General features: G+C 45.0%; 1 protein-coding gene across 1 annotated transcript in view; it reads right to left on the bottom strand.

The window, feature by feature from the left end:
• The window catches only part of diaph2 (diaphanous-related formin 2), a 436,878-nt gene that overhangs the window by 93,057 nt on the left and 329,875 nt on the right, over positions 1–13,946 (bottom strand). The window lies entirely within an intron of this gene.

The following is a 13,946-nucleotide window of genomic DNA, read 5'->3' on the forward strand; positions in this document are numbered from 1 at the left end:
TATCATCAAAAATCATCGTGATAATAGAATGTGGTGTTCCCACAAGTAAAGCGAGGTATATCTGACAAGATAAAAATAAAGAACATTTTGGCCCCTTCCGACAATCGTGAGCAAAGTCCCCGATTTCTTTGATGGTTCTAGAGATGATGTTGCCGGATTAACTCTGCGGTGTGAGTTGTGTGTTTTCACTTCCCGATCTGCTCCGAAGTCGATGGAGGGGCGGTACCCATCGCAAATCGTAAATATTAAACATGTTCCATATTTAATTATTCACGATCCAATATCCTGTAGCACGTGGGAAGGGCCGCGAGCCAACGGGGAGCCCAGCTGACTGAAACGGAAGAAGACGTAAACACAACAAGCAGCCATGGCGGCCAAGGCGAGCGCTGCAACATTACAGTCCATGTTCATACGTCGTGTCCGGGCCTTCGTCCATTATTTTGTTTTTTTCCTTTTGGATTTTCTGGCAAAATAATAATAATAATAATAATAATAGTGCAAAAAATAGCACCACTAGTTCTAGCACGTCGTCCGCCATTTTTGTTGACTCTTAAGTCCCGTTGGACGGCGCAGGGTTTTTGGTTTCTAGAGTCGGAACTCCGTGTCACGCCTCCGTGTCAAACCTCGCGCGGCTTGGTGAGGTTAGGACTCTGCTCGTTGGGGAATGGAATCTGTTAGTGTGTGGTGTGCTGTTTGTGCAAATCGTTGCTCTCCACACACTATACAGTAGGAACAAAACCGTTAAATTGATCATGATAAATCATTATGGGTGGGGTCACATAACACATTTTCAACATCTGATAAGATATGAAAAAAGCTGTACTGTGAGCCAGGCATAAGCCTGCGACCTTGACAAAGTCCTGCCATTGAAGAATAATTTTAACAAAATATATATATATATATATATATATATATATATATATATATATATATATATATATATATATATATATATATCTTTTTGTAGCAATGTTCCTGTGCCAGGCTGGGAGGCAGGAAGGCAGAAAGCCTCGGGATCAGTACTAAGTCTTCATCACTGAAAGTCAATTCAAGGTCAGCCGGCACGTCTCGCACATCCCTGTTCCTGTTAAATGACACAGCTTACGCCCGAGAGAGAGAGTGTGTGTGAGAGAGACAGAGAGAGAGAGAGAGAGAGCGAGGGAGAGAGACAGAGAGGGAGAGACAGAGAGAGAGAGAGAGACAGAGAGAGAGAGACAGGGAGAGAGGTGAAAAAGGCACAAGGAGGTGTGCATGCATGTGTTTCCCTTTTTCCTTTCCTTTCAAAAACAAAGCTCAACACACCTCTTTCCGTCCTTCTCTGCGGGCGACTAAATGGCGTCATGGTGAGAACGTACCATCACATGCGGGGGGGGGGGCAGGACTGTGGAACCGTCCAAATGGCCACCAGGGGGCAAACTGCTAACTGAAGGTCAACTATCAGCGAAAACCTGTACGAGCTTGACATGTGTTCTGACCCGCGGTGCAATGGTGTGGAGAGCCATAAAGATAATAGGGGAGAGCAAAAAAAAATGGTTTGATCCAACGGTCTGGCTAATGAGAATCTACGCGCACCCGCACACACACACAATAAGTGTCCTATTGTGAGATTGTTGGCCCATGTCAGGGAGTATTATCCCAAATAATGCCCCTACCGAGTTCCACATAATATATATACATTGAAGGGATGCATCGATGCGGCGGGAAGGGGGGAATTGCAAGTAATGACTCATTTACGGTGAGCGCTGTGATTGGCCCGAACCATCGAGCGACACGGGAGAAACAGGAGCAGTCCATCGATTGATCTGGGTGGGGGCTATTGACGTAAAGTCAGTTATTGCCTGAGTGTATTTATGAAGCAGTAGCAACAGGCGGCAGTGGGGATTCGTATGCCTTGAGTGTTTGTTTGGCCCGCTCTATCACACGGCGACAAAAACACAGTTTGGGGAAGATCCGAGGCACGTACCGTCAACCCATCAAAAAAATATGAATCTCCCTCACAGTCGACTCACATATATATATTTTTTCTCTCCAAGTTTGTTTTATATAGAGGAAAAAATAAACAAAAATATCGAAATGCGTCAAATGATAATTCTTCTATAATTTTCTATAATCTATATTTAAAAATGGTATCATAATATATAAAAAAAAAATATATATATACTGTAAATATATATTAGATATAAAACATATTGTTTGGAAATTTGAATGAATAAAAACACCAAGAAAAATAAAACCAAAAATAAACAATGAACAATGAATGAAGAAATAAATAAAGTGAAAAGTGCAAGTTTATATTTATATAAATATATTATAATTATTAATTATATAAATATAAAGATAATTTATATTTGATACGGGAGGGAGAACGGGGGGAGATTCACGAGTCCCTCGGCTCTTCTAGTGAGGTAGCAAAGAACATCTCCCCAAAAGTCCAAATTCAACACTGCGTTTTGACAATTTCTGTCTCCTCGCCGCCTTGAATGACAGGAAGAAAACACCCCCCCCCCCCCAAAAAAAACAAAAAAAACAAAACACGAGCCCTCCACCAGCGACAGCACCAATCGGCATTTGAAATGCGACACAGAAAAACAAAGGCTGTCAGAGGGAGAGAGAGAGACGTCGACTGAAAACCGCATGAGGCGCAGGAGAGAGACGGATGGATGGATGGAGAGGGGCGAGAGAGAGAGAGAGAGAGAGAGAGAGAGAGGAGTCCCCCGCCGCTCGCTCGCGATGGTGGACTCTGACAGAACACCGCCCTCCCCCGGCGTGATTGATGAGCCTCATTTTGCCAATTAATGGAGAATCCCCCGTCGACCGGCGTCAGATTGCCATTTGTAACTGTTAGTGTTTCTGACTGTCACACATTCATTCCAATTAGAGATCGCTCTCTCTCTCTCTCGCTCTCTCCCTCTCGCTCTGCCCCATCGTCCCTTCCATCTTTTCCCCGCACGCACTTCTCAAATTTGCAGAGGGGGAAGTGGAGCTCCATTGTTTTCCATCACTCCATTCACAAAAAAAGGCCGAAAACCTGTCATATCGAACCCGAATCTGCTACCACATCGAACCCGAATCTATTCTTTATCTTCCGCCGTGCTCAAACGCCGACGTGGACGGGGAAACACGTATATCTTATAATCAATTAGTGACTGCGAGGCATTGAGGCCGCATTATTTGCATAATGGAGCCCCTAATTGCTGCGAAGCGGGCGAACCTCGTAGATAAATTGGGTCAATCGTTCGCACGTATGTAGCGGAGACGGGGCCGCGGTCGAGCTCGGAAAATATCAAAAAGCCGTTGTGAAGGAATGAAGAAACGGCATCGAGAGAGAGAGAGAGCGAGAGAGAGTGTTAGCCCTAGATCCCTCCCTAGACACTGTCAGCAATAAAAGGAGTCCCGCTACTACGAAGGGGATAAAGAAGGAGGCGGGAAGAGGGTGTTTGGGCATTAATTTGATTTACATTTTCGGGGGGCTTTCATCTGGCGCGCAGCAACTTTGGCTAATGACACCCAGGCCTTTTCATCAAGCGGCGCTCCCCGGGCGCTTTGGGCGCTGGCCCCGCAGCACTTATTTGCAATAAAGCACAATAAATGGTACCACGAGTTAATGTACTTTGTGGTCTGCAGGAGGAATAAATGTCAGCGCTTGTAGAAGCGTCCGCTCCGTGGTTCAACCGTTAAGCACATCTCGTCTTTTTGCATGGGAGGCATTACAAGCGGTTGTTATTGTGTTATGGTTGCCGTGTTGTGAAGTGTGTGCTGTACAGAACGAGCGCAAACAAAGAAGACGCGTTCGAAAACGTCTGTTTTCTGGCGAGGGGGTCAACCCCCCCCCGCGGCAGCCTCGCAATCTCCTACGGTGGATGTCGCAATCGCGCCATTAAAACTAATGTCTTGCTTCATATGCAACCAGATAAACATTACCAGTCGCGTGTCCTCCGCTCGCATTTGATAGAATAATTTGCCGACAATGGGCCTGCCATTCAAAACGACAGTCTCAGGGATTTCATTAAAACATCAAATGAAAGTGAAATCATGAGCCATGACGGTGGAGAGTGAGGCTGGCTAAGCAGAGGAGCGCGCCTGGTGTCTAGCGCAGGATTAGAGCCCGGCAACAAGTACTCGAGGGGGGCTTTGCATCAAACCCAGGAGCCCGTAACAAATGAGGGCGGCTGGGCCTCTGTCTATTACCCCGCGCTAAGCCCGGGCCTTTTGGGAAAGTAATGAGGTGCAGATTGTCGCCGCCGCTGCTACCGGGTCCTTAGCCCCTTTCTGTAGCAGCAGGAGAATCCCCAAACAGGAAGAAGGTCGGAGCCAGGACGGGCCGGGGAAACATGCCCACCCCCAGAAGATGAAGCAGTGGACACGAAGCCCCAGCAGACAAATAAGATGGAAAATACGTGAACCCTGAAAATGTAACGGGCTGCATGTACATCCACTATCCACCCAACGCATGAACCGCATTCCTACACCTCTAGATATGAACTACACATTGGATTCAGCTTTGAGTGAGTAATAAGTATGCAGGTCAGGGGAGGGCAGGCCTGGATTCCTACTGTACAGTACACAACTTCCCCCGAGACACCCCGGGAGACTGGCCAGGGCATGTGAAGTCTGAATCAATTCAGTGCAGCCTTGAAGAAAGGACGGACGGACGGAAAGGAAAGGAGGGAGGGAAGAAGGAAGGAAGGAGTGCACCCTGGGTAGTCCTTCGCTGACACCCACCCCCAACACCCCATCAAGCCTGTGGGAGCCATAGGCCAGGCAGCCTGTCAGCCAGCCCACGCTGCTGGCTAATGGAGCTGCCACATCAGGCCCGGTGTCGCAGCCTAACAAGATACTGATTGGGCGACTTGGAGGAAATTCACTTGTATAATGACCGCGGGGCATTGAGGCGCTCTCCTGTCGGCCTGTGAAGTCGGACGGCGACAAGCATGAAGAGGACGGCGACGCGGGATTTGTGTTGACACTAAGCAGAACATGTGTGTTTCCTTAAGAAATCTGACACTTGACGTCTTCATCAGAGGAGCAAGTTTAGCGCCGACGGAGTCCCGCGCGGGTTTGGAACTTTTTTTCCCCCCGCCGGGAGAGTGGCCGCGCCGCGTCGGAGGCAAAATCTCAAACGGAAACGAATGTAGTTGCCGGGCGGGCGGCCGCGTCAAAGGGGATCTCAGCGTCCTGAATTTTCACTTTTATTCCGCGGCTGTGTGGAATCCTCGATTTTGATTGGTCAACTCGCGGCAATCAGCGCTCGGTTACATCTGGGTAATGACCGTTGTCACGGGCAACCACTCCGTCCTCCCCCTGCCAGTATTCATGTGGCTCGTATCACGCTGTCACACCCACGTACTTAGGCTAATACCAACAGGACTCGCGCCGGCGCTGCGTGGAAACTAGAATGGAAGACTTGAAGAGATGGCAGGGTGGCATCGGCGGTTCTGATCACCCCGTCAGGGACTGTGTTGCCATAATGACCGGCCGGCTGCACATTATCCCTAACCCACACAGTGTCTGAGACGCTGATGAATTCCATCCTCACAAAGGGATCCCATCTCATCTAAATGGTGGAGACATAAACCTGGCCCATTATATTCAATGTATACGTTTGAGAGGCCTCCTGGCGTCGTTTTTCAACAGGTCTTCAGTAGCTGAGACGAGTCATAAAGAAGATGTTTCCCCATTCCTCTGTGTGCTATATATATATATATATATATCTCCGATCCAAACATCTCCAATGACAAGGATATATTATAATAAAAAAAAAAAAGGAAGGCACTGTATTTGATGAACCTGTCACCGCTCTGTACATTCTACTCAGTTCATTTAGATAAAAAAAAAAAAAAAAAAATTAAAAAAATTAAAAACCCACAAAAAAACCCCCAAGAAAAACACGTGGAGATGTCACAGCCTTTATGTATAAATGCCAATTTTGACGCCTCGACTTCGTGAGGTAATTGAAAACTGTCGTCTTCACACATCGGCCGTCGGCTCCGAGGTGACACGGAGTTTGATGACAATGAAATAACAACATTGTGCATGTTAATTTCCCTACTCATGCGCATTCCCACAAAAATCACAGATCAAGACAATTAAACTAATTAAACCCTAATCAGACCCAACACATGGCCAGTTTTGAATAAAAAACAACTCTTTATTTATATATATATATACACACACAGTATATATTAAAACAATGACCCGTGCCAGTGTCCATTCTAACTTTGGCAGATGCCGTTTAGCCCAACAGAATTTCCTCGTGGAAATTCATTAATTAAAACCACAGTTTCTCTGGTGACACACACTAGATTAGAGTAACAACAATTATTAAGTCAGGGACGCAATTGTCCATCGCCGACTCCTCTCCGACCCAGAGCCAAAGGAGGCTCGGAGCAGAGCCGCCTTGTTTACACCGGCGCTATTTATTTATTTCGGTTTCTCCACTAAAAATTCTGTGCAATTAAAGGCTCCAGGGTTTATCTGCGCTGCAATTAATTGGCCACACAGTTTACAGTGAATTTCAATAGAAACAGGAAACACTTAGATAGTGGGAGAGCGTGTGTTTTCGGTGTTTGTCTGATTTGGTGTGTGTGTGCGTGTATGTGTGTGTGTGTGTGTGTCTGCTTGGTGTGTGTGTGTGTCTGCGTGTATGTGTTTGGATGTTTGTGCGTTTGTGTGTGTGTGTGTGTCTGCGTGTATATGTTTCGTGTGTGTGTGTGTGTGTGTCTGTGTGTGTGTGTGTGTGTGTCTGCGTGTATGTGTTTGGATGTTTGTGCGTGTGTGTGTGTCTGTGTGTGTGTGTGTGTGTCTGCGTGTATGTGTTTGGGTGTGTGTGTGCGTGTGTGTTTGTGTGTGTCTGCGTGTATATGTTTGGTGTGTGTTTGTGTCTGCGCGTATGTGTTTGGATGTTTGTGCGTGTGTGTGTGTGTGTGTCTGCGTGTATGTGTTTGGGTGTGTGTGTGCGTGTGTGTGTGTCTGCGTGTATATGTTTGGTGTGTGTGTGTGTGTGTCTGCGTGTATGTGTTAGGATGTTTGTGCGTGTGTGTGTGTGTGTCTGCGTGTATGTGTTTGTGCGCGTGGGTGTGTGTCTGCGTGTACAGTATGTGTATGGGTGTTTGTGTGTGTGTGTGTGTGTGTGTGTGTTTGGGTGTTTGTGTGTGCATGTGTGTGTGCATGTTTGTGTGTCCAGACAGTGCTTGTGATGTAAAAATCATGAGAATCTGCAGCCCGTGCCACTAACTTGCTTACGTTGCTCTGGTTTCCTTACAGTTTTTTTTTTTGTTACCATGGCGATGGATAAACAAATCCGCCAACTTTACGAGTCACACAGAAACATTTATATATTTTTTAATAAGTCTATTATTTCGGGGATAACCTGTCTGAGTGCTACTGTTAAGCCTCCAAATGTGGCTGTTTGGTGGTGTTTACACTCCGTAATGGAGTGACTGTTTTGGACTCAGAGAGAGAGAGAGAGAGAGAGAGAGAGAGAGAGAGTCCCCAGTAGTGGCTGTTTGACTCTGTCTCTCTATCTATCTATCTTTCTATCTATAAACACCTCCTTCATTTCAAGTGCATAGTAAATCAGGCTGATATCTCCGAAAACAACCCAAAAGGTGTTACCTGGATAAATGGATCTGTCAATGTTGTGAGACCCACCCGGGGGGGTCAGAGGGAGTGTGTGTGTGTGTGTGTGTGTGTGTGTGTGTGTGTGTGTGTGTGTGTGTGTGTGTGTGTGTGTGTGTGTGTGTGTGTGTGTGTGGGCTGCAGCCATCTCTGTGTGGACGGAGCTGGGGGACGGCTGCTAGGTGGGGCATATATCAGCACCAGGGGCCTGGAGGCTCCTCATCCACACTCCTCCACACACACCTTGAACCGCAGCCACTTGCACTGACGCCTCGGAAGCTGTCAGTGTCAACGTGAAATTGTTTCAAATTCCACTTGAAAAAATACAGTAAAATGAAGTCATGTAATGTAGCTCTGGTGTTAAGAGGATCAAAATTGCAAGCAATGGACTTCCTGTCAACGATCAACAAGAGTCAGAAGAGTCGGTTTGCCGCCGAGTTGAGAATGAAATTCTCACAGGAATCATTTAATTCTGTCAAATTGATTTATTTTGGTGGAACGCAAAGTGTGAATCAGTCACATTCAATATGAGTTCCGTCAAATGCTTTGACGCCTTTTTTTGCCGTGGACTTTAATTCAGTGCTCTGTCATTTTTTCAGGCAAAGATTCACCCCTTTGCCGGAGAGACTCATGACTCCCGACTCGTTTATAAAAGATGTGTGCGCTACGAGCGACTCGTTTGCGAGTCCTGCATCACCAGCCATTACAGGTAGCAGGCCGTAAAAAATAAGCACACTTCTATGGGTTTGTGACATTTTTAGTGCTTAACAGGACGGCTGTGTGACGTGGATGGTTGGAGCTACATATGCATCAGCCGCTTGAGTCAGGACGTTCGGTGAAGAAGCCGAGGGAGACGAATGGGACGGGGACGGGGATCCATCACGCCTCGGGTTTGGACCGTCACCACCATCACCATCCCAGTATGCCGAGCCGGTTGCCTGGTTGCCATCCCAGCGGCCCAGTAAAACAGGGCTCCCTGGACGCTCGTGCTTCAGCGGTGACAGATAGCTATCACTAAACTGCTGAATAAACAGCCCGTCTAGTCGTTTGCATACATTAGAGGAATGGAGGGAGAAAAATGGATCTATGCAAAGGAAAAGATGGAGCCTCCCTCACACCGGCTCCACACCCGGCCACACCAGCACCACACCCGTTCCACACCAGCTCCACACCAGCTCCACACCCGCGCCACACCAGCACCACATCCGCACCACCCCAGCTCCACACCAGCACCACACCAGCACCACACCCGCACCACACCCGCTCCACACCCGCTCCACACCCGCTCCACACCAGCTTCACACCAGCACCACACCCGCTCCACACCAGCCTCGCGACCGCTCCGCATCGGCTCCACACCTGCTCTGCGACCGCTCCGCACCCGCGCCACACCTGCTTAACTCCTTCTTTCCTCTTTGTTTCTGGACCAAGTGGAAATTACTTTTCTTGTAACAATACTAAAAACAGACAAAGAATATATCAACTAAAAACTAAAAACAGTAAGTCGTCAAAAGGATCAACAACATTTTTCTTTTGTTTTGCAAAAAAATCTAAAGAGGCATCGTCAAACTAATTTATTATGCTAATGATAAAAAGATCACCTACCCAAAAAAGGCCAACCAACAAACACAATAAAATATATATGTATAAAAAAAAAATTATATATATATATATAATACAAATAAAATATAACAGTACAACAATTATATTGTTTTTTTAGTTATGTATGTATGTAGTTATGTATTATAGCCATGTAGTTGTAAATACTATTATAAATAAATACCTTGCAGTGACTGTGATTTACCAAAATATATCTCAACAAAAAACAAAAATACCCACACACATATGAATAAATATATAAATATAAATAGATATAGTAAATACTTGCAATGCAGACAGACTCATTGCTCACAACCCAACAGTCAAGACAAACCATATATATATATTTATATATTTTTATTTTGTTTTAATTTTTATATTTTTATACAGTATATATACTGTATATTTACTTTACTAGGCTCCTGGAGCAGCAAATGTGTGACTTTAATATCTGTCTTTGTCCTTATAACTGTCACGCTCCGAGCGACGGAATCCTCCTTTAATCGGAGCGAGAGAGAGAGAGAGAGAGAGAGAGAGAGAGAGAGAGAGAGAGAGCTTAAAAAGGTAAATTCTGCTTTGACTCGCTGCCTAATCTGAACCAGAGAAAATGTCAAAACTCACTCAATGTCACACACACGACCCAGGATTAACATACAACGTTATGGAAGATGAAGAAAAAAAGTCTGAAGAAAATAGAGTCCATCGTCGTTTATCTGTTAATCTTTTATTATTTTTTCATGTACTGTTTAATGTTTATTTTTAGGTCTATTTTTTTTTTTTGACTTTGACTTGAATTTTCTTTTTATTGGACTGTTTTTTGTTTATTTAAAGGTTTATTTTTTATTGTACATCTTAGGTTTATTGTTTGTTGCCAATTTTTCTGTTTATTGTTTATTTTGTGTTATTTTTGTTTATTTTATTGTTCATAGTTAATTTTCCAAGTTGATTGTACATTTTCATATTTCCTTGTTTCTATCTAGGTTGATTTTTATTTTTTATTGTTCTTTTTAGTGTTAAGGTTTATTACATAATGCCAATTTCTCTTCTGCACACATTCTTAGGTTTGTTGTATTTTGCCAGTTTACTCTATTTCATTGTTATTGCTTCATCATTATTGCCTATTGTTTTCTTTATGTGAGCTGCTGTCACACTGCATATTGCGGCACACACACACACACACACACACACACACACACACACACACACACACACACACACACACACACACACACACACCTCTTCCTGTTTTCTCCAAAGAAAGGTATCAGATTGCCTTCCGTGTTTTACTCATTCCTCAGAAACATTGTAATTATCCTCTTTCCTGGTGGATAAATAACCACCCCGCTTACTCAAAGATGTCAAGTTGGGTTCCCATTTCATGAGTGAAGAGAGAGAAGGTGTCCAAAATAAATAAACACACACACACACAATAAAAACAAAACAAAAACAAAAACAAATCTTGATCAGAAATTAAACCCTCTTCTGGCTCCCCGAAACCTTGTTATTTTGATTACACCATCCTCGGCAGGAGGTGCAGTGCCGGTCGGTAACTCAACTCAACTAAATCGAGGAACCAAAAGCAAGTTGGCACCGTTTCGTCATTTTAATCATTTCCACCCCACTGATTCAGACTTCCACTGCGAGGAAAATTAGACCTTTTTTGCCACAACGAGGCTATTCTGCCATTTGTAACAGCCAAAGGAGGGATAAGTACTTGCAGAGTCATATTTATCTGAAAATGGAGCAAATCGCAGAAGAAGATTTAGACACGGTGAGTTTAACCCCCACCAACTCTGCCCCCCCTGACTCTGTTGCTCCGAAACTTTTTATTTCATTTTAATTTTTAGCATTATTAATAATAATTATTATTATTATTATTATACTTTATATATTATTCATATATTCTTTGTTCTTTTATAAGGTTTAAAAGTTATTTTAAAACAATCATGTGACCCTTTTATTCAACATTTTGCTTAAATACCAAATTATTTAACAAAATTTGTAAAAGACAAGAACGGTGATTTGGTATGCCAGCACCCCAAGTGATCATCTAATTAACTTAAAATGAAAAACACATATTCCCAACCATAACCCAACAATAACCATAACCATAACCCAACCGTAAATCCAACCATAAGCATAACCCAACTGTTACCCAACAATAGCCATAACCAACCATAACCCAACCATATCCCAACCATGACCCAACAATAGCCATAACCAACTATAACCATAACCCAACCATAAACTAAACTATAACCCTAACCCAAACATAGCCATAACCCAACAATAACCCAACCATAACCATAACCCAACAATAGCCATAACCCCACCATAACCAAAACCCAACCATAACCAACCATAAACTCAACCATAACCCAACCATGACCCAACAAAAGGCATAACCAACCATAACCCTAACCCAACCGTAACCCAACAATAGCCATAACCCAACAATAGCCATAACCCAACCATAAGCACAGCCCAACCCTAACCATACCATAAACCCAACCAAAACCATAGCCCAACCATAGCCATAACCCAACAATAACCAAACCATAACCCAACCATAGCCATAACCCAACCATGACCCAACAAAAGGCATAACCAACCATAACCCTAACCCAACCATAACCCAACAATAGCCATAACCCAACAATAGCCATAACCCAACCATAAGCACAGCCCAACCATAACCATACCATAAACCCAACCAAACCATAACCCAACCATAGCCATAACCCAACAATAACCAAAACCATAACCCAACCATAGCCATAACCCAACAATAACCAAACCATAACCCAACCATAGCCATAACCCAACAATAACCAAAACCATAACCCAACCATAGCCATAACCCAACAATAACCCAACCATAACCACAACCCAACCATAAGCATAACCCAGCTATAAGCTAACCATAACCCAACCACAATCATAACCTAACCATAAACATAACTGAACCATCACTGAACCACAACCATAACCCAACCTTAACCGAACCATACTGCATTAGCATAAAAAATAGAGATCTTTGTGGGAAAAACCCCTAAGCCTCTGACTGACTTTGGCTGAGATGGATGGATGGATGGTTGGGGGATGGATGGATGGATGGATGAATGGATGGGGGATGGTTGGATGGATGGATTAATGGATGGGGGATGGATGGATGAATGGATGGGGGATGGTTGGATGGATGGATGGGGGGTGGTTGGATGGATGGATGGATGGATGGGGGATGGATGGATGGGGGATGGGTGTATGGATGAATGGATGGGGGATGGCTGGATGTATGGATGGGGGATGAATGGATGGATGGATGGGGGGTGGGATGGGTGGATGGATGGGGGGATGGATGGATGGATGGGGGGTGGTTGGATGGATGGATGGGGGATGGATGGATGGGGGATGGGTGGATGGATGAATGGATGGGGGATGGCTGGATGGATGGTTGGGGGATGAATGGATGGATGGATGGATGGGGGGGTGGGATGGGTGGATGGATGGATGGATGGATGGGGGGATGGATGGATGGGGGGATGGATGGATGGATGGATGGATGATGGATGGATGGATGGGGGGGTGGGATGGGTGGATGGATGAATGGATGGGGGATGGCTGGATGTATGGTTGGGGGATGAATGGATGGATGGATGGATGGGGGGGTGGGATGGGTGGATGGATGGATGGGTGGATGGATGGGGGGATGGATGGATGGATGGATGGATGGATGGATGGATGGATGGATGATGGATGGGGGGGGTGGGTCCAGGTCCAGGGTTTCCATCCCTCCCTGGGGAGGAACTCCAGACAATGAGGAAGAGTGCAGGCTGCACTTCTCCATTTCCTCTCACTCCATCCTCCATTCCTCCGAGGAGGCCGCCAATCAATACTGACATCGGGTGGTGGTGTGTGTGCATGCATGTGTGTGTGTGTGTGTGTGTGTGAGCGTGTGTGTATGTGCAAGTCTGTGTGTGTGTGTGTGCATGCATGTGTGTGTGTGAGAGCGTGTGTGCGTGCAAGTGTGTGTGTGTGTGTGTGTGTGTGTGTGTGCGCTGTCAGTCCGCGTTGCCCCCAAGCTGCCAACAGGAAGTTCTCTTTGCCTTTGTTTCTTCCTGCTAGTTTTTTTTTTTTTGTTCACCCTAAAATGTTGCACTTTTTATTTTTCTTCACACCATATCAAGCGCCGCCCTCCGTCGACGTGGAGCAGATGGCTCATGCTAATGCCACTGGCCTCGCAAAACGAGCAAACTAACCCATAATAAAGAATTTGTCATATTATTTAATCAGCCGGATGAAAAGAGCACAGAACAGGTTCAACGCGGCGCCGGACTCACGCAATATGGAGACACCCACTCATTGGAAAGATCAGTGGAAAAAAAACAAAAAACCTATTTTTTTATTTTTCCTCAATACTGACAATGAAATACTGTACGAAGAGGGAGCAGCAGGGTGGGGAAGTAGCTACGGACAAGTACTGTGTTACTGTACTTAAGTATCTGTACTTACTTAAGTATATTTCGTCTCAGAGACGTTCACCTTTTTTACTCCTCTTCATTTCAAAACCAGGTACAGCTTAACCCTGTGAAGCCCAAATACAGGAGGTGAGCGAAGAGGAAACATCCATCCCCATGGGATTTCCGGGATAAACACCCATTGAGAATGTTAATATGGATGTAACGTAAGATAACATGCACAGAGAGTTCTGTGTGAATGTTGTAATATAA

Source organism: Zeus faber, assembly GCF_960531495.2.
Source record: "Zeus faber genome assembly, chromosome: 10".
Lineage (NCBI taxonomy): Eukaryota > Metazoa > Chordata > Actinopteri > Zeiformes > Zeidae > Zeus > Zeus faber.